The sequence below is a fragment of the Pan paniscus genome, chromosome 3, assembly GCF_029289425.2.
Source record: "Pan paniscus chromosome 3, NHGRI_mPanPan1-v2.0_pri, whole genome shotgun sequence".
Lineage (NCBI taxonomy): Eukaryota > Metazoa > Chordata > Mammalia > Primates > Hominidae > Pan > Pan paniscus.
The window spans coordinates 107,491,299-107,513,666 of NC_073252.2; the positions used below are offsets into that span (position 1 = coordinate 107,491,299).

Below are 22,368 nucleotides of genomic sequence, written 5' to 3' on the forward strand. Positions count from 1 at the left end.
CAAGCAAGTCCCTTCTGCCTATGAGCCTGTAAAATCAAAAGCAAGTTCGTTTCTTCCTAGATACAAGTGGGGTACAGGCAGGAAGACTGCTTGAGGCTGGGAGTTCAAGACCAGCCTGAGCAGCACAGTGAGATCCTGTCTCTTAAAATAAAGTAAAATAAAATAACATTCTCTGAAATGGTTCAGGAAAAAATACACATGAATATATATTTGTATATATGGAGTTATTTGTATCTATATATGTGTGTGTAGATGTATATATACATTTACAGAGAGAGCTAATTATAAAAACAAATGAAGCAAAACATAAGTTGTTGGTAAATCTGGGCAATAGGCATATTAGAGTTCCTTGACTATTCTTGCAGCTTTTTATGAAGTTTGAAATTAATTTAAAATAAAATTATCAAAAAACGTTGAATCAGAACAAACTTTTTATAAACCACTCTATTAAATACTTTATGGGTAAATATCTATTGTCCTATATGCCTAACCAATTCACCGTCCCAATATATCCTATCTTCTGTGAATAATATCCTCCTGTGTGTGTTTTTTTGTTTTTGTTTTTGTTTATTTTTTTGAGATGGAGTCTCGCTCTGTTGCCCGGGCTGAAGTGCAGTGGCACGATCTTGGCTTACTGCAAGCTCCGCCTGCCGGGTTCACGCCATTCTCCTGCCTCAGCCTCCCGAGTAGCTGGGACTACAGGCGCCCGCCAACACGCCCGGCTAATTTTTTGTGTTTTTAGTAGAGACGGGGCTTCACCCTGTTAGCCAGGATGGTCTTGATCTCCCGACCCCGTGATCCGCCCGCCTCGGCCTCCCAAAGTGCTGGGATTACATGCGTGAGCCACCGCGCCCGGCCCCTCCTGTGTTTTTAACCAGCTCCTTTTCTTTTTCCCTTTATCTCTGACTCAGAATATTTTATTCCCTGTTCTAGCCATGTGAATGCCATGTCCTTACAAGACATGGCTACAGCTGCTTGGCCTGTGGGTAAACACTCGACCTAAGATGAGCCAATCTAACAGTTTCTCCACGATTTTACACTGGGTCACAAAGGAAACCCAAACCTGTTATTCTTTGGTGGTTGTCCTTGTCTGGATCATCTCAAAATCTCACTCTGAAACAAGGATTTGGATTCCATCAGTTTATTTGGGAGCTGATCCCAGGAAGCATGGTAAGAGAGTGTGGAAGTGAGAAAGGGAAAGGAGAAAGCAATAAGAAAAGATGTTCAGTCCTGCTGGGCACCCTCTAAGAGGCCTATAGAACAAAACTCACAATGCACTCCCTGCAGTATAAGGAAACGTATTTATGCACACATTCCCATCATCTGTGGCTGAGGGTTACTCCTGGGCCTATTAACCACCTGGCACTTTTGTCCTACCATCCCAGCCCATTTCCCCCAGCCCCTAGCCAGAGAACGTCCTCAGGCAGAAAGATGTAGGTGCTTGAGGTAGAAGGCCTGGGACCCATAGATGAACAATTCTCCAACAACAAGTGAACTCAGAGATGGGCCGAGGGCACATGTTTAGGGCAGCAGCAGTGTCTGGTACAGTGGTTAACCGTGGAGGACTCGGGCAGTTGTCAGTGGGCCATGCTTCCTGCCACATGGAGGAATCTGGTCTACAGTGACAGGGATGGAGTAAATTTGCAGAGAAAGAAACAGAGACAAAGGTGCTGACAGCAATTGAAGACCTGGTTCCAATTTTTCTTGAGGCCCAAGCCACAGCTTTGCCTGTTCAACCTTTTCTTGGATTCAGTGAGTAAATAAAATCACTTTCATATCTCAACAAATTTGAGTTGAGTTCCTGTCACATAACCAAAAGCCATGTATTAAACTTAAGATATTGTCATCGACATCCCTGTGATGAGATTCCAGTACTGTCACCCTAAAACCCCATCATATAAATATGATCAGAGTAGAGTAACAATTATAAAAACGTCACCTCTAATCTCTGTATTTTTCTCAGTAGCAAGGCTTTCTTTTACTTATTTTTAAGTTGGGACGATTTTTAAATTGCCTCAAATATGTTCTTTATTTATCCACGACTACATATATCTTTGTACAACCAAAACTAATCAGACTTGGTAAAACATTCTCCATCTATCTTGAGGATAATTTTGTGGAACAAGTATTAAATAGTGTCTGTTTTTAGAAAGGACTTGACATTTTTGAAAGAAATGTGTTTACTGGGTATAAATTTTACACTAACTGAAAAAATGTCTGGTGGTAAAAGAAATCTAAAAGGAAGTGAAATACAATTCAGCCTAGAAAAACAACTCAAATAATTTATTTTGGGGGCAGGAAACAAAAACATATTTATTTCCTGATCCTGAAAATACAGCCGTGTTTTGAGACCAAGGAAGATGGATGATTTTAATGTGCAGCTAAGTTGAAAAAAATGAAAAAGAAAAAATATCAAGATATATGCAACACACACGCTTACTTTATAGACAACCCATTAAGAAACAGTCCCCAGCACACATTTTTACATTTCTCATGAGATTTTGGAATTTGTGCTGCAAAAGCATATGTGGAATATGTGCAAGTTAAGACACAGTCGAATCAATAGTACAGGAATGCACGCCATGGGGTGACAGTCATCACCAGGCTGTCCGTATCTCCCACAGGGGCTATTTAACAATGAAGAGTCTATTGTTCAAACTCATTTTTCCTTCCTAAAATAATATTTCAAATGATTATACAGGATATTTTAATATATAAGAAATACCTTAAAAGCAATAATTGTAGATAGTAACAGTTTAAACAAGAAGCTCTGTTTCATGAGGTTTTCACAGACCAGTCATTCTCTTTCCTTTTTAATTTGCATCTTATCTATTTCATTATGGCTGTGTTTACACAAACAGGAAATTGAGAGTTTAATTTTGGAAATACAAAATAGCCTTACTAGATTATTTGTATCAAAGCAATCATCTGAATAAAATTTATTTTGATAGGTAACTCAAAAGCAAGTTGTTTTCCTGAATTATCAGGAGAGCTCTCAAATTTATAATTCAATGGTCCCCAACCCCTGAGCCACTGACGGGTACTAGTCCATGACCTGTTAGGAACCAGGCCGCACAGCAGGAGGTAAGCAGCGGGCAGGACAGTATGACGGCCTGAGCTCCGCCTCCTGTCAGATCAGTGGCTGCATCAGATTCTCACAGGAGCGCGGACCCTATTGTGAACTTGCACATGCGAGGATCTACGCTGCAAGCTCCTTATGAGAAGCTAACTAATGCCTGATGATCTGAGGCGGAACAGTTTCATCCTGAAACCATGCCTCACACAGTTTGTCTTCCACGAAACTGGTCCCTGGTGCCAAAAAGTCTGGGGTCTGCTGGAATTCATTCTGTCGGAAGAGATATAGCCTGAATATAATTTTTACTGTATTATTCTTTGAATATAGTGAATGATAAAAGTTAATGCCTACCTCTTATTTTATAGACAGCCAATACAAACATGGTTCTCATTTCTCTTCTTTATTTTCCACTTCTTGGTGCAAGATACCTAGATTTTCTGTTGGAAAACAGTATAGAGTGGTGTTAAACACAGGAGTTCTAGAATCACAATAACTTACCCTCTATATGCTTCAGTTTCCACATCAATAAAACTGGGATCTTAAGAGTACTTTGATTATAAAGTTGTTGTAAGGATCAAATAAGATAAATCTAGTAAAACACTTAGAAAGTATTTGAAAACAGGGTCTTGAAGAAATATTTGTACACCTATATTCATAGCAGCATTATTCACAATAGCCAAAGGTGGAAACAACCCAATGTTTATCAACAGTTAAACGGATTTAAAAAAGAATGTATGTGATATACACACAGGATGAAATATTGTTCAGTCCTAAAAAGGAAGGAGGCTGGGTGGGGTGGCTCATGCATGTAATCCCAGCACTTTGGGAGGCCGAGATGGGAGGATCGCTTAAGGCCAGGAGTTCAAGACCAGCCTGGTCAACATAGTGAGACCCTATCTCTAAAAAACAAACAAACAAAACCCCACAGAAATGGTGAGATTTCTCTTGGCCAGGCACAGTGGCTCATGCCTGTAATCCTAGCACTTTGAAAGGCTGAAGTGGATGGATCACTTGAGGTCAGGAGTTCAAGACCAGCCTGTTCAACATGGTGAAACCCCATCTCTACTAAAAACACAAAAATTAGCTGGGTATAGTGGCACATGCCTGTAATCCCAACTACTTGGGAGGCTGAGGCAGGAGAATCACTTGAACCTGGGAGGTGGATGTTGCAGTGAGCCAAGATCACACCACAGCACCCCAGCAAAAAAGAAAAAAAGAAGAAGGAAATTCTGATGCATGCTACAACACGGATGAAACTTGAGAACATTCTGCTAAATTAAATAAGCCAGTCATAAAAAGACAAATACTGTATAACTTCACTTATAAAAAGTTACCTACAATAGTCAAACTCATAGATAGAAAAGAGAATGGTAGTTGTCAGGGGATGGGGAATAGAAAGTTATTGTTTAATGGGCAGAGTTGTGTTTTACAAGATGAAAAATTCTGGAGATTAGTTGCATAACAATGTATATATACTTAACACTATTGAATTATACACATAAAAATGGCTAAGATGGTCAATTTTATATGTATTTTACCACAATAAAAAAGAAAAAAATGGAAAACAACTTTTTAATAAGATTTTATTTTACCTTCAAACAAAATCAACTCCCCACTTATGGCATAAAGAGCTTCAATAGAAAAAGGCTATTGTTTTTCTCTTTGTTTTTGAAATTGTCTGATTCAGGATCAGGCTCTTTATATGTCCTATAATATCAGGTAGATATTTAACAAATACAGTAGCAAGCCTCTGGGTTCAAATGGAAGCAAGCAATTAACTTTTTTCTAGGGTTCTTCAGGGGGCCCTGGGTGGGGACAAGTCCTGTGAGAAAAGAAGTGCCTGAAATTAGATATGCAAGCAGAGATCACAAGCACAAATGCTGTACTCTCCACACTGTGGGATGGCACTGTAAAAATTGGCAGCCAACCTGTTAACTGTTGTAAATGTAAATGAGGAATGCTACTACAGATTCTGGTTCTTGGTCCAGCGGTAGGTCACTGTAAACTCTCCACAGGCCATAACAAAAAGAGTAAAAAGAATAAGAAGTGGCCATATTCAAGCACAAGAAGAATAAATAATATCCACCAGACCTTTGGTATTCAAAGCTCACATCAAGTATTCTGACAGCAGGGGTACTGCCAGGAGCTACAGTGATACTGAGTCATATAATATGACACAAAGAACACAATAAAGTAACCTAACCATTGGGGAAGGGGCTATAAATCCCAAATATCTTGGAGTAAACTTAACAAGAAATATGCAGTGCTGACACAAAGAAAAATACAAATTTTATTGGATAATCTAAAAGACGTTCTAAATAAATGGAGCAAAATACCTTGTTCTCAGATGAAAATAATTGATGTTTTAAAATTTCAAATCTCCCAAATTTCATTTATAAATGTAATATAATTCCATTCAAAATTCCAACCCCAAAACTATGTAACAAAAGAATAAATAGAAGAATTTAAACTATTGGGCAAAATATGTAGACAACTTAATTCTGGCATGATACTAGACAGAGAGATCAATGAAAAAGATTCCAAATCCAGTGACACATCCAAAATACATACAGATTTAGAATTAGTGAAGTGCTTTTTTAATCAATAGAGAAAGGGTAGATTTTTAATAAATAACTGGTTTAAAATTTTGTTAATTCTGTAAAAAGAAAGTTAGATTCCTTACCTAACACCACATGTTATCATATATTTGTGTATTTCCTCTGTGGTTTCAATCACATATGGTGAGAATGTGATCAATGCTTTTCTTGTAAAAATTTTTATTTTAAAAAAAGATAAAAAGAGAAATCGGATGACCAATATAACTTTGAAAAAACATTCAACTCATTATAATTTAAAAGTGCAAATTAAAATAATAAGATATGAATTTGGCCCATCAAATTGGCATTTTAAAAAATGATAGCACAAATGCCAATGAGAGTTCAAGGAAGGGGGCATTTCCATTAACTGCAGGTGAGAATGCAAATTGGTATAATCTTCTAAGGACCAATTTGGCAATATGCTTCCACAATTTTTTTTTAACAAGTTCAGACCTTTTTACCCAGCTTCCACTTGCAGAAATATGTTTAAAAAATAATAAGGACTTCAATATCTCTAAATATTATGAACTATGTAACCTTAAATTCTTCCTCCTGAAAAACACCCAGAAATGTTGAATTTAAAATAAACTTCTTTTTAAAATGCTGGGGAAAAGAAGAATGAGGAGGAGGAGGAGAAGAGAAAGAGGGAGGGAGGGGGTGGAGAGAAGGAACAGAGAGTCAGAGGAAGTGGGGAGGTGGTGTGGAGAGAAACATAAAACAGAGCAAATAAGTGTGTGAGCTAAAACTTCAGCAGCAGGGAAAAGATTTATTCTCAAACCTTTCCTCAAACCCTCCCACCTCCCACCAAAGTCAAGCATTGTTACCTGTTTCTTGTGTATACTTACAAAGCGTCTATGTTTATAATTGCAAATATGCATTTGTAGACTTGTAAAATCTATATGGTAGCATACTATTCTGCACCTTGCTTTTTCCACTTAAAATGAAATGATTTCATTCTTACATATACAGAACTTTCTTGTTCTTTTTTAATTTTTAACCAATTCACAGCACTCCATTTAATGGCTGAGCTATAATTATTTAACCAATGTCCTATGGACAGGCATTTAGATTATTGCCAATCTTTATTTCAAATAAAGCATCTGGTGGCTATTACCATTCCCTGGCATTCTTTGGTTTGTAGCCACGTCACTCTAATCTTTGCCTCCACATTCACAACGACTTTTCTTTTCTTTTCTTTTTTTGAGACGGAGTTTTGCTCTTGTTGCCCAGGCTGGAGTGCAATGGCACCATCTCGGCTCACCGCAACCTCCGCCTCCTGGGTTCAAGTGATTCTCCTGCCTCAGCCTCCCTAGTAGCTGGGATTACAGGCATGTGCCACCATACCCGGCTAATTTTGTATTTTTAGTAGAGACGGGGTTTCTCCATGTTGGTCAGGCTGGTCTCAAACTCCCAACCTCAGGTGATCCGCCCGCCTCAGCCTCCCAAAGTGCTGGGATTACAGGCATGAGCCACTGTGCCCGGCCACAGTGACTTTTCTCCTGTGTCTGTCTTTTCCTCTGTATGTCTCTTATAAGGATACCTGTCACTGGGTTTGGTCTCCATCTGGATAATCCAGGATAATCTAATCTCAACATCTTTAATATCGTTAATTAAATATGCAAAGCCCCCCCCCCTTTTTTTTCTCAAATAAGTTAGCAGTCATAGGATCTGGGGATTAGAAAGTAGAATATCTTCTTTGGCACCACCAGTCAGGCCACTACAGACGTCAAGTGATTATGTTGAGTAGACAATGAGGTATATAAGATTAGAATTCAGGAAAGTGATCTGAGTTGTAAATATGTAAATTTGGAGTTATCATCTTATAGATGTTTTTAAGCCATGAAACTGAAGGAAATCACTTAGGAAGAAAAGGAAAGGCATAGGGACCATACCTTGGAGCCCAACATAACTTAGAGGCCAGAAAAACAATAAGAACCCAGTAAAGAGAAGGGAAAATATACGGCCCATGAGAGAGAAACTTGTCTACTTTGATCACTATTGTTTTGCCTTTATTTTAAATGGCTCCTAGCATCTAGAAAACACTCCAAAAAATATTTCTCAAATAATTATTTTTGATTGAGTGGCCAGCAAGTTAAGAAAAAAAAAAAAAAAAAAAAAACCAGGCAAGTGTGGAATCCCAGAATTCAAGGGAAGAAGCTTATTTTCAAAAAGGGACTGTTCCTTTTCTGGTTGCAGAGCTGCACAGTAGGCACTTTTGTCCTCACCAGCAGCCCTGCTGTCCAAGGGCCCTCTGCAGTCTATGTGGGTCTTGGTGCACAGCAAACAGGCCAACACTTTCAACAAGGTGAATGGATGGCTCTAGAAATGACTGAGCCAAGCAAACTGCAACAGTAGCAGAATCTGTTCTGCTTCTGGACAAAGACCAATTCACTGGTATGCCCATGGGTCAAATGGCCTAGATTTACAAAATCTGCCAGTTGATCTCCAGAGCCAGAAAAACATGGATGAGGCTTCCAAGAAGGAGACTGAAGACATCCTCACCCAGTACAACCAGCCCCTACTGCCAGCTGACTCCCCTCACTGCAAATCCAAGAAGCTCAGAGGCCCCAGTGGCTGTGTTGGCCACCAGAAATCTTACCAATAAGCCCTCCATGAGAAACAGGGTTCACTTTTATATTAAACAATGATTGTGGGATTTTAAGGTTTAAAAAAGGGGGAAAGGAGGGACTCTTTCAGGTTAAGATGATGTGAACATACACACCTATTTTTCTCCCTCCTAAAACCCCACGGAAGAATAATAAATGAGTTTTGTTTTATACCTAAACCTACTAGTGTAAGGAAAATAGTAAAGGATGCAGCAGCAACAAAATTTTGGAAGTTGGCAAGCTAACCAATGTGTGATAACTGATTTAACACTCCTGAGAAACCCACATCCCTAGCTGGCAGCAAGGAAAGTTCAAAACCAACATAATTTGCACCATAGTCTTAAAAACGATCAGAAACTGGCAACACTGGAAAAATCTAAAACTGAGTGTAAAAACAGGTTTCTAAATAAGGAGATGTGGGTAAAGTTGTTTGAGAAGCAGTTAGATTCCCAAATCCCTGACCCCAACCTAGAGGAAACAGAGGAGGGATGTCTTGAGAGTAGGTATCTGGTGATCGCACATCTAGTGCTAAATGCAGACAACCCTAGTCTTCTTCCCCAATCCGACTCCCAGAATGCTGGCAGCCAGAGCTTTATCCTCCAGAAAGGAAAGAGAAAAACTCTTTTCTGCAGAATCTGACCTGCTTAAGAGCAAGACCTAGATACTAACTGCAGAGGTTCCTCTACAAATGGCCCACCCAGATTCCACTTCAGTGAAGATCAAAGTTAAGTCTTTCCCACAGGCTCAGTGTGCCCATCAGTTTTTTAGTCTCACACTTTACTGATCATGAGCAGAGAGCAAAGGAATTAGACACTCGATGAAGAAAGCCTCTATCAAGAAGATGGAACCCAAAATAAGCAAAGAAAAAAAGGCAACTTTGGAGGACAGAGAAGCTTCAAAAATATGTTATCAAAAAGGAAAAGAGAGAATATATTGCATCCGTGAAATAAAAACAAGATACCACAAAAAAGAAACATGCAGAAAATTAGAAAAGTACTCTAAGACATTAAAATATAATAGCAGAAATGGAAACTGTGATAGGTGGGTAGGAAGAGAAAGTTGAGAAAATCTGTCAGAAAAGTGGAACCAAAAATCAAAGTGATGAAAAACAGAAAGGAAAGAAAGTTAGAGTACCATTCTAAGAGGTCCAACATCTGAGTAATGGGGCAAAGAAATCATCAATGAAACAATTCAAGAACATTTCTTGGAAGCAAAGAACATGAGATTACAGATAGAAAAGGCCCACAGAAAAACAGGCACAATGGACATATCATAAAATTTCAGAACTCTAAGAAGAAAAATAATTTCCTAAACTCTCAGAGAGAATAAAACTAATTACATGCAAAGGATTGGAAATATGATCCTTTATCTCTTTTAGAGAAAAATACTGAATATTTACAATAAAACAGAGTAATTCTGGATTTTGATTTAAAATAATTGAAAGTTGGCCATGTGTGGTGGCTCACACCTGTAATCCCAACACTTTGAGAGGCCGAGGTGGGCGGACTGCTTTAGCCCAGGAGTTTGAGACCAGCCTGGGCCACATGGCAAAACCCCATCTCTACAGAAAATTAGCCAGGCGTGGTGGTGCACACCTATAATCCCAACTACTCAGGATTCTGAGGTGGGAGGATTCCTTGAGGCCAGGAGTTCAAAGCTGCAGTGAACTATGATCGCACCACTACACTCCAGCCTGAGTGACAGAGCCAGACCCTGCCTCAAAAAAGGAAGTAAATAAACAAATAAAATAAAATAATTAAAAGGTCAGAAGTGGGGGATGTGCTGTAGAGGCAATGCAACTGGCTATACATTGACAATTGTGGAGTGATGGGTACATGGGAATTCATTATATTATATATTCATCATATAATTCTCTTTGAACATATTTTAAATTTTCTATAATACAGAGTTCTTTTTATAGACAAAGAAGGAATGATAGGAATGATTTAGATTTCTTAGCAACACCGGAAGCAAGAAGACAATGAAGCAATGGCTTCAAACTCCTGAAAGAAAACTATTTCCAAAGTAGAATTCTATACCTAGACAAACTGTAAATCAAGTGCAAGTGAAGTGCCCAAACAGATGAATCGGCCTTAGCTGAATCAATGGCTGTCCATCCATTTCTCTTGGAAGACAGAGTATTTGGATACTGAAACAAGTAGGTTTGTATATTTGATAATGGAAATAGGAGGTATTTCTCTTTAATGTGCTTCTGATTGCTTTACTTTGAGGAACTCATATCTAATGGAAAACATGGATGTATAAACAGGTAATGTTTATGTGTACCAAAACAAAATATACTAAGTTCTCCAATAGAGCTATGTTTAGCAGCTTATGGGACTCCAGCTTTGTGCCTCAAGAAAGGATTTATGGAGCTAGTAATGCCCGAGATAAGCCTTAAAGAATGTATAGCAGTTACACAAGTAAAGAAGGAAGGAAAAAGTATTCAAGGTGGTGAAATCACAATTAATAAAGGCATAAAGGAATAAAACATCATGGTGTATGTAGAATACTAGCACAGAACCAAACACAAGGTTGGGCCCCGTGGTTCACGCCTGTAATCCCAGCACTTTGGGAGGCCAAGGCAGGAGGATCACTTGAGGCCAGGAGTTCGACAACAGCCTGAGCAACACAGCAAAACCTTGCCTCTACAAATTTTTTTAAAAAAAAACTAGCTGGGTGTGGTGGCATGTGCTGTGGTCCTAGCTCCTCAAGAGGCTGAGGCAGAGGATCGCTTGAGCCCCAGCAGTCAAGGCTGCAGTGAGCTGTGATCATGCCACTGCACTACAGCCTGGGTGACAATAATGCTTATTGACATGGACCTGGCATATCTAGTGAGACTAGAGATCATAGATGAAATTGGAAAGTATTATGCAGCTATTGGTTATCTGAATGTTGGGTTTATCGTCATGAAACAGCAGAGTCAGGAAACAAGGTGTTGGCCAGGCGCGGTGGCTCACACCTGTAATCCCAACACTCTGGGAGGCCGAGACAGGCAAATCACTTGAGGTCAGGAGCTTGAGACCAGCCTGGCCAACATGGCAAAACTCCATCTCTACTAAAAATACAAAAATTAGCCAGGCATTGTGGCACACGCCTGTAATCCCAGCTACTCAGGAGGCTGAGGCAGGAGAATTGCTTGAACCCGGGAGACGGAGATTGCAATGAGCCAAGATCTCACCACTGCACTCCAGCCTGGGTGACAGAGTGAGACTCCAGAAAAAAAAAAAAGAAAGAAGGAAGGAAGGAGAGAAAGAGAGAGAGAGAGAGGAAAGAAAGAATGAAAGAAAGAAAGAAAGAAAAGAAAGAAAGAAAGAAAGAAAGAAAGAAAGAAAGAAAGAAAGAAAGAAAGAAAGAGAAGGAAGAAAGAGAGAGAAGGAAGGAGGGAAAGAAGGAAGGAAGGAAGGAAGGAAGGAAAGAAAGAAAGAAAGAAAGAAAGAAAGAAAGAAAGAAAGAAAGAAGAAAGAAAGAAAAGAAAGCAAGAAAGCTAAAAACTGTATTCTGCAGTAGAAGTTAAGGATGTAGAAAGTTTAGGAAACAACCAAGATGGTAAGTTCCTTAAGATCTTAAATGTAAACTGGTAGAAGTCTCCTACCAGTGGACTTCTACACTCAGTCTTAGGAATAGTCTGGATGGCTCACAGTTCACAAATTTGTTTACTAAGGTTGAATTTAGCCCTGGCTTATATTTCATTTATTTAATTCAGCAATGTTTATCATCATTTATTCATTTGCCAGTTGATTCTACAAAAAATTTTAAGCACCTATTTATATAGACACTGTTGACATAAAACAGTCTTTGTGGTGTCTGTAGTCCAATGAGAGAGGCAGATGCTAAAGAAATATAGGCACAATTAATACATAAAAGGCATTTTTATGTGGCACACAGTCCCTACCATATGACCCAACCAGAAGGTTCAAGTATTTCAGTACAATTTAGGTCAACTTCAATATTAAAAATACTTCCTAAGTACAATAGTAATTTTTAGTGCATATTATAAACAAGGGCCAAGAAAAAAAAACCCTAATTTGATCTTTATATTTGTTAGTTTTTAATGAAAATACTAATTGCTCTTTACCCATTTCTGTGAAACTCTAAATTTTTATTTGTGATGAGTCCAGGTCTATTGGATAGACTTTCAGCATTAGTAAAATGACAGAACATATTACAGGGAAAGTATAAGAACATACAGATTCATTTTCTTTTAAGCTTGAAAACAGGATTCTTTGACTCAAATAGAGCTTCTGTTTGGTGAATTAATGGGTCACCATAACCAAATAATTGTAAGTCACAATTTAACTGAAAACCAGAGAGTAAAAATAGCAAAGACTAAACATATAACATCCTTCTTTCTTCGTCTTTGCTTCTGAAAGGTGTGTCTTTCCTGAACTATGAATCACTGCCACAGACTTTGCAAATTTGTTCCATAAGAGGGAAGTACCAGAGCAGCAGTAATGTTCTCATCGCGGGCTTCGCTGCTTCGGAGGGAAGAGGGGCACAGTCTATATAGTTTGGATAACTCTCATTCCCCACAGGTCGCATAAAATGGAAACTGTTAAAACATAAATATTCTGCATTGTTTCACATTACCTTTACACAATAACTGTGATGACTATACTAATAGCAGGCATGATCTTATTGCTTCCTTTCCTTCTTAAACTTGAGTCTTGGGTATCATCATAATCAACATGCTAAAGCTTCCAACATCTCAATCCTAAAAAGTAAATGAAAGCATGGTCCATAAAATTTGCAGCTCATGTTTAGTATTTTGGCAACTATTGCTACTCCATAGGCCTGAAAGTAAAATAAATAGGGCTTGAATTTTGAGTCGAAATCAAAATTAAGGTTTTCTTTTTCTTTTATGACTTGGCTTGCTACAGAATTCTGATTGCTACAGAAAAAATTCTGAAAAATATTTGGTAAAATTCTGATTGCTAAAAAATTTTTACGAAATTCCCAGATTAATAATTGTTATTTTAGCCAAAAGTTTTTCAACATTGTTAAAATATAGCATTGGCTAAAGTCTCTCTCTCTATGTGTATGTGTGTGTGTGTATGTATATATAGATGCACACAGACTTTATTTATAATTTTTGCATGCCCTAAAATTTCCGTTTATGTATTCTTTCTGATTGTTTTTCCAAAAAATTAACACCCACATTGACTTATTAGCTTCTCTCCTAAGATAATTTTCTCTCCATATATGAAACAAAGTTGAAAAAAATAGCTTCTTTTACATCATATAGTAATAATTTCAGTATCACATATTTTCTTCTTTGTCTTCCCAATAACAATTGCTTGAACAATGATGATAATGAATTTGTGGGTGAAATTATTATTACTTTGTGCTTCTTTACCCTCTTTTGTGTAATTAAGGGTACAGTGTACTTCTTTACCTTCTTTTGTGTAATTCAGGGTACAGTGTACTGTTTTACCCTCCTTGTGTAATTCAGGTACAGCAGCACCACATAGTGGACATTTTGGTACCTCTCCGTGAAGAATCATTTCGCTTACCTTCAAAGCAATTGGTTTGCTTTAAGGAATGCAATTTGTGTGGATATTGCTGATGATTATCTCTCTTAATATTGCTCTGGTGAGCCAACATGTGAAGTTACAGATTTCACCTAATATAAGAATAATAATCAGCCTCACAGTCATTGTGAAAAGATAAAAGAGAAGTATTTTAAAATAAGTGTGAAGATACATATAAGTCTGTGCTTCAAATTTACTATGTAATACTAATTATTTCCTAATGTATACTTTGTAAGGGAAGCAAAGCCAATGCTTAGATTTTAGTAATAATAATTCTCAGAGTAAGCCATTCATCCTCATCCATATTCCTATATATCTATAGAAAGAGGCCTAATAGAGGTAATTGTTGCTGTTGTGATTAAATCAAGGCACAAAGAAAAAAATAATGTATGCTATCCCAGGAGTTGATATGTAAATCCAGTTAGCAAAGAGAAAAGTTATGCTAATATTAACATTGTCATTTTTTTTGCCACAGTAAGTCTGGATTTGTCAGACATCAATTAAAATCAGGGTGTGAGCAAGGATTTTACATATTCATGGAGAAACATAAAGAGCTGCCATCTAAATGCAATAATACAGTATTTAATATTGTTCTAATAGTCACACCACTTTTTGTCCCAGAATAATTTATGCTCCCTGACTCAGCATACAACTCCCTGGCTAGATTGGAACAGAAACAAACTGACAACCCGGAGAGGAAGCATTGTGTAGAAGGGACAACTCACCGACAGCCCCATGCTTTAGGGGCTTCAGCCAGTTTGTTCATAGAATCAGACTCACTGGAAATATTCAGGACTTAGAATGGTGCAAGGCGAAAAGGAGCAAAGGGAGTCATTTGCAAAAGATAAAAAACACAGTCACTTCTACAGAGTTCAATCATGCAATCACTTGTTGAATTAACCAGACAACATTTCTCAGTTAACGTCTACATGAAAAGCACTGATCCAGGCACTATGGACTATAGAGCAGGGGTTGGCAAACCACAGCTAGTATGTGGCCTGTTTTTCTACAGCCTGTGAGCTGGGGATGAATTTACATTTTAAAAGATTGTTTAGAAAGGGGACAGACAGAGTAAAGAATATATGACAGAGATATTTTGCCAGTAAAACCTAAAATACTGACTATCTTGTCTTTTACAGAAAAAGTTTGCTGACCCCTGCCATCGAGACAGATTTAACACTCAATAAACTTAGAGTCTAGAAAGGACACTAAAACATAACAATAGAACAAACTCAATAACTTATAACTTTCAACCATTTACTGTGTGTTCAGAACTGGGTTAAGGCTGGTTGTGATGGGTGATACCTGTCATCTCAGCACTTTGGGAGGCCCAGGCCGGAGGATTGCTTGAGCCCAGGAGTTTGAGACTAGCCTGGGCAATATAACAAGACCCCATTTCTACAAAAAATATCAAATAAAAATTAGCCATAAGAGGTGGCACATACCTGTAGTCTTAGACACTTGGGAGGCTGAGGCAGGAAAATCACTTCAACCCAAGATTTTGATGCTACACTGGGCTATGAATGCACCACTGCACTCCAGCCTGGCTGACAGAGCTAGACCCTGCCTCTTAAAAAAATTAATTAATTAGTCTGGGCGCAGTGGCTCACGTCTGTAATCCCAGCACTTTGGGAGTCCACAGTGGGTGAATCACAAGGTCAGGAGATCAAGACCATCCTGGCCAACATGGTGAAACCCTGTCTCTACTAAAAATACAAAAATTAGCCAGGTGTGGTGGCGTGCGCCTGTAGTCCCAGCTACTCAGGAGGCTGAGGCAGGAGAATCGCTTGAACCCAGGAGGCAAAGGTTGCAGTGAGCCGAGATCGCACCACTGCGCTCCAGCCTGGGGTACAGAGCGAGACTCTATCTCAAAAAAAAAAAAAATTAAAAATTAAAATAGAATTGGGGTAAGTGTACTATATTCATTATTTCATTTAATCTTCACCAAAGAAAGTAGGAGGTAGTTATAATTATTATCAATTTAACAATGAATAACCCAAGACTTAAAAAGGCTAATAAATAAGATCATGTAAATGACCATATCTGGGATTAAAATCTAGGCCATCTAGCCCACAGCACTTAACCACTCAGTTCAGGTACATAAATAAGAATGAAAAAAAGAGTAGAGAAATATAAAACTTCAATATACTGCAGCAAAACAGAGGTGGCAGATAACACTTCCAGAGGGCTGTTCAGGGAAGATCCTTGGACATGGTAGTTTTTAAGTTGGGCCTTGGAAGATGTGAGTGATTCAGATGCCTGACATTGCAGGGAAGGGCAGTCAGCTTTGGAACTGCCTAGGGGCAGAAGCATGGAGGGTGTTGGGGAGCGGTGAGCTCCCCACTGAGCAGAAAGAGAATGTACAGGAAGATACTACTGGGAGATGAGTAGAAAACCTCGGCTAGAGGTAGACTGTGGATGGTGCTGAACAAAGGAAAAATGGGGAATTTAAATAAATGAAAGTGACTGGACATTTATGACTAAACAGTTGACACAATCAGCCCTGTACTCTGGGGAGATTAATCTTACAAGGGTGTTTCGGATGGATTAGAAGAAGAACTAGAGATAGGAAAATAAATGAGTAGGCTATTAACAATAATCCAGGTCTGAGATTGATAAAGACCTGAACTAGAGTAGAGACAGTGAAAACAGCATGCTAGAGAGGAAAATGTATTGTTAAGGTCTCCACCTACCAAAGCCACTCACTAAGTAATGCAAGAGGGAAAAGATAAGTGGTCTGGCAACGACAATCCCCCCACCCCGCTTCCTCAGACCCCTAATAAAGGCTAAATGTTGTCTTCTTTTGATAATTGTCACTAATTTTTCCCCAGCCTTGTGCCACCACACTACCATGCATAAACACATACACACGGGTACAACATACACGGACATCAGTTTTACTGACTGAAGATCCCAATATTGGTTATCTTGATAAAGTCAAATTTACTTTAATGGAATTTCACCTGAATAAAAATGTCCATGTTTTGAGGTTGAGTGGGGAGGTAGGGGAAACAATGCCACACAGTATGATTTACCGTGTTTACAATCCACAGGAATTGCCCTCTACATGGGTTGTGACATCTATACCCAAATCGACAACTCACACTTCAGACATATAGGCCTTGGTTTAATGAATCTGTCACTTTAAAACATGGACTGTAGGCCAGGCATGGTGGCTCACGCTTGTCATCCCAGCACTTTGGGAGACTGAGGCAGGAGGATCACTTGAGGTGAGGAGTTTAAGACCAGCCTAGGCAACATAGTGAGACCCCGTCTCCATAAAATTTTTTTAAAAATTAGCTGGGTGTGGTGATGTCAACTGTAGTCCTAGCTACTCAGGGAGCTAGGACAGAAGCATCGCTTTAGCCCAGGAGGTCAAGGCTGCAGTGAGCTATGATGGTGCCACTGCACTCCAACCTGGGTGACAGAGCGAGACACTATTTCAATTTTTGTAAAATTAAAAAATTAAAATTAAAATTGAGTGTCTATTCAGCAGGGGAAAGAAGAGAAGGTTCAATCTCTGCCCTTGAGAAGCTAAGAGTTTAATAGGCAAATGGAATATATATGCCAAATGAATACAGGACATTTTAATAAAGCAACATGTTAATGCCATCAAATTGTATTCCTTTGGAGGACTTAAGGCATGCATTCTTTTTCTGAATAGCTGAATAATCTGAACAGGTGAGTTTACCCATTGTTTCATTCCCCATTTACATGTCCAACCTCTTTATTTCAACCTCCCTGAATAAACTTTTTAAAAGGCTACTCACTACCATCACTCCTTAAACACTATTTGGGCCTTGCTGGGACAGATTGGTGGTGAGTCCATAACAAAGGGCAGGAAGTGACTCGGTAAATCCTTTTTTTTTTTTTCTGGGACGGAGTCTCACTCTGTTGCTCAGGCTGGAGTGCAGTGGCGCGATCTCAGCTCGCTGCAAACTTCGCATCCTTGGTTCAAGCAATTCTCCTCCCTCAGGCTCCCGAGTAGCTAGGATTACAGGCGCCCGCCACCACGCCCAGCTAATTTTTGTATTTTTAGTAGAGACGGGGTTTCACATGTTGGCCAGGCTGGTCTTGAACTCCTGACCTTATGATCCGCCCGCCTTGGCCTCCCAAAGTGCTGGGATTATAGGCGTGAGCCACCTCACCTGGCTGTGACTTGGTAAATTCTAGGGACTTACCAAAGCCAAGCATAGAATGGCTTTGTTATCCCAAAATTGTGATTACTTCAAGCCACGGTGGAGAGATGAAAATGTAGATGAGAGGAAAAGCAAATTCAAAAGCCAAACATGGCTATATTAAGCATTGAGGTGAAAGAGTAGGGTGAGGACCCAAACCACTGGCAACAACACTGGAAGCCAAGAGAGTGAGAGAACGGAATGCAGGGCAGTGGAGCTGGTGAGTCAGGCATCTGAGACAGAAGGTCCTTGTTCTGTAAATGTGCAGTGAAGTCTTGCCTGGCCTGCGTGGAGAGAGGAGCCCCTTAAAGGTGACACCAAACTGGACAGCCACAGTCTACTGATCATTAATGTGTTCTGGATTGGGAGATGTTACAGGACAGTGGGACTAACAAATCTAAGTGCATGCATGCTGAAATGATGACAAATAGCAAAAGTGTCAATATAATCAAACAAAATAAATCAGGTATATTCTCGTAGGGGTGACTTTGCACTCGGATTTCAAAGCTCATATTCTAGGCCTTCTTTGCTATTGTTGACTCACCTGGTCAAATTGTCAGCAGCATGCTATGGGCTCCTTTCTGCACCAACGTGCCTTTGAATCCCAAGTACCACTGCCCTCAATGTTTGAATCATCTTTGAGCCTACAGGTTAGGATTCTTGGTAGTAAAGGAAGAAGGCAGATTTTTTGAGGAGCTATTCTGGGAGCCTTCTTGTTATCCACTGGACACTGCTTATTTCACTTGTGGACTTACAATGTAGCAGCTGTGTTTCGATTTCTCCTGTAAGGCTTGCTGCAGAGGAATATCATCAATTAAAATGGACAAAAGGAGATCACAAATTACTTTACCAGTTACCCCTAAGCTGACAGTCTGTAGATTACAACCAAATCTTAAAGTGTTTTCCCGGTCAATTGTACTATTCCATAGCTCTTAAGTGTCTATTTGAAGACCTAAAGCAGGTGATGTTTTCGGCCCAGATCCAGAGTTTAAAATTTGTGTAATATAATGTAAGTCTACCTACAGTTTTATGAGAATTTCTGTTAAGCTTTTGGGAGTTTGGTCTGTATGCTGTCATCCTTCATTTTCAAAGAATACATTTTTTAAATGATGGTGTTTCCTATATATACTTCCCATCATCGGCAACATCTAACCTGAGTTATTTATAAGCTGCTCTCAACTTTCAGAACTTTTCTGCCTCACATGTATGTTCCAGCATACCAAACTTGATTCTCTCCCCTCTCTCTCTCACTATGGATGGAGAAAGCTTTAAGAGGCCCTTGGTGTGTTTGTGTGGTAGGAGAGAGCTTGTGGGGAGAAGGATGGATTGGGGAGTGGAGACATGGAAACAGTTCTGGAAAAGTGGCTTTGCACAGAGCTGCTCCATCCACGTGATACTTTAGCAGTCCAAGCTGCAGAAAGGGAAGGCTGGCCACATGCCAGCTGCTCACTGGGAAAGAGTGATGGCTCCTGTAGACTGGCAGCAGGAGTTTGTTCTGCCTCTTCAAAATGCTGTCAGGAGACTTCTTTGCCAATGAATGAATCCTCAGGCCACTAAAGGGGGTAAGTGGATTCACACATACGCCTCCAGGTGAGAAGCACGGAAAAAAGGTTTCCTCTCCCCTGTACCTAGGAGACCTGGTCATAGTTCTGATTTTACTAACAGCTAGCTGTGTGGGCTAAGGTAAAATTATTTGACATCTATGAGTTCCAGTTATTTTGTTGTGAATAAAGAGGGGATCTGAGTAAAGAATGTCTCTGACTCTAAAATGCCATGGGCCTGTAATCTATCAGTGTACGTGGTAACCTCAATAAAAGCGAAAGTCTGGTGTGGCAGCTCTTCTAGAGCTTCTTTTGTCTAGTCATGTCTATAATCAGGCCAAGTCCTGTAGTTTGTGGGATTGATACAAGATTCAAAATAACTGTGTGTCATCAGAAACAAAAGTTTGGAAAAGACATTTCCCCAAACTAAATTAAATATCACTGCTCAAAAATAATAAAATGCTATAGAAAGAAAATATCAACACCACCACAAATCAACATTGGAGGAACAGCCCTAAAAAACATCTGGAAAATAGCATTAAGTTAACAAACCACTAGATAAAATGTTTGATTTCCCAGGCACTGATGTTACTAACTGCAAAAGCAGTTAAAAAGTCTTATGAGGAATAATATCTTGGCACTCATGAACAGCAAGAAACCCAGCTGTTTGCACTTGCTGTATAACAAGTGCCAATGCACATACTGTAATCCTCAGTCTGCTGAGCACTGCAATGGCAAACAGCACAATGTGACAGAAAGTTCCTGATTGGGCAAGAGTGATCAGGCTATTGGGACTCAGTAACAGGCAAATGCCTCCTTTTACTACAACAGCCCACTTCCAGGGCAACTTCCTTGTGAATTGTTGTTTCTTGCTATATATTCATTCATTTGCTTTTACTAGAAATTTATATCATGGTCTGGAAAGAACTTCTATTTCCAGGCAAGAGTTCCTTTAAACCATACCAGATGTCGGAAACATTATGAGACTGGCCTAAAAAGAGGAGAAGAGGGGATTTGAACATGAGCTATATAAGTGACAGACAGAAAAGGAAAGGGCCCATAGGTGAGTGGACATGAAGAGAGATAAGCAGATAAGCACACTAAAGCAAGATCATGGGAATCCTTGAAACTCTCCATCTCAAAGTGCTAGAAGCATACCCATCCTGCAACTGAGATTTTGAAAGAGACTAAGATAAAGCTAGAAGACAAAGGAGAAAGGAAGTGTTCAGACATCCTGACATGTTATTTCCAGTGCTACTTAGGCACTCATTGAAATCAGCAATTCTTTAGAATTGAGAAGGAAAAGTCTAATCAACTTGGCTATCATTTCATTCAATGATTAATTGTTAAGCTCCTAGTAGGTATCAGGAAAAGTTCTAGGTATGGAAGGTGGTGCAGAATAATAATGAACAAATAAAAAATGGTCGTTCCGAAAGATACATTATTTAGGCAATCTCCTGTATAAATGATCAATCACCATCTACGACAAGTGTTAAGAAAACAAAAAATATATATGTAGGAAGGGGGTTTCTTCTCTTTCTTCTATGTACACATTAGAAAAGATGGATAGTAATCAAATAACAACAAAAATAAATATACAAGTGCAACTGTGATGAGTGCTACAAGGAGAGGTAGATGGTTCTATGAGAAATAATTAGAATAGTTGGCCTTGTCAGCAAGGTAAGGGATGGCTTTCTTGAGGAAGGGATTTTTGAACTTTCATCTACAGGATAAGTGGAATTTCATTAGGTGAAGAAGGGGTGTTCTGTGCCGGAAACACACGAGCGATGAAGAAAAGACACACACACAATCCCTTTAAGGGTAAACAACCTTTATCCCACGTAAATGGCAATGCAGATATAATAAGCAAATGATGTAATAAGCAAATGGATGTAATAAGCAAATTGCAATGAGGAGAGGAGAAAGGAAAAGATATATATATATTTACACTCACCAGACTGTGAAGGATTCACCATCAGACTGGAAAGCAACAGCCTGGGCTCCAGAGTCAGACACTTGTCCGTGCACAGATGAGGAGAGGTCTCATGAAGCTTCGGTGTGGTCTGGGACCATAGCTCCTTTTGTAACGAGTTGTTTGGCATGAGGCCCAGTCACGAGGCCCCTTCACGACTGGACTCAAGGAACACAAAAAGGTCAACTTGTTTTTGCGATTGTCTGTTGTTTTTCAACAACTAACATATAGGAATAGATTGAAATAGAGATTTCTCCAAAACAGTGCTGGACGAATGCCTCAAGGGGCTCACACAACCTGTTCCAGGACTTGGTGACCATTGTTTGTGTCTATGTTCAATTGAGTTCAAATTTAGTATTTAACTTTTCCTCCACAAGGCTCTGGATGGAGGTGGCGAAGGGTTCTCTAGAAAAGAGTCTAAATAAATGGGCTAATCAAAGTGCTGAGAGGCCAGTATTCAGGAATGGAGAGCACTGATATGGAGGCTGCTGCAAACTGAAACTAGGGGGGAAAATGTAGGAGAAAAATGTACAGGTGTCTGTCTATAGGAGTTTTGTCTTTGATCTCAAAGTTTTAAAGGGTTTTTTTGCTGAGGATAACATGATCAGATTTGGCACTGAGAAGATCCCTCTGGTTGCATTGCGTAGAATGGATTACAGGATGCAGATAGACTACTCAGTAAATTATTTCTGTAGTCCAAGTGATAGAGGATGGCAGCCTGTAGGAGGATGGTGGTGATGGTGGAGGAGATGGAGTTTCTGAGAAACTCTAAGGGAGTGTAACATAAGCATGTTAGGTCTATGACTGTGGAGTTGGCAGACAGCCCCAAAAGCCACATTTTTCATTCAAACAAGAATTTGCTTTGAA

At 39.4% G+C, this 22,368-nt stretch overlaps 1 long non-coding RNA gene across 3 annotated transcripts in view; it reads right to left on the reverse strand.

The window, feature by feature from the left end:
* Positions 1-22,368, reverse strand: part of LOC100973734 (uncharacterized) — a 78,911-nt gene that overhangs the window by 38,038 nt on the left and 18,505 nt on the right. The window contains exons 3-6 of one of the 3 annotated variants that reach the window (XR_010112006.1): positions 21,484-21,659; positions 18,533-18,782; positions 12,870-12,993; positions 3,428-3,513 (exon numbers count right to left, since the gene is read on the reverse strand). This is a non-coding gene — a long non-coding RNA (uncharacterized LOC100973734). Of the gene's footprint in view, positions 1-2,162; positions 3,347-3,427; positions 3,514-12,869; positions 12,994-18,532; positions 18,783-21,483; positions 21,660-22,368 lie in introns of those variants that run through there. The other 2 variants (XR_010112004.1, XR_010112003.1) reach the window with 2 other exon arrangements.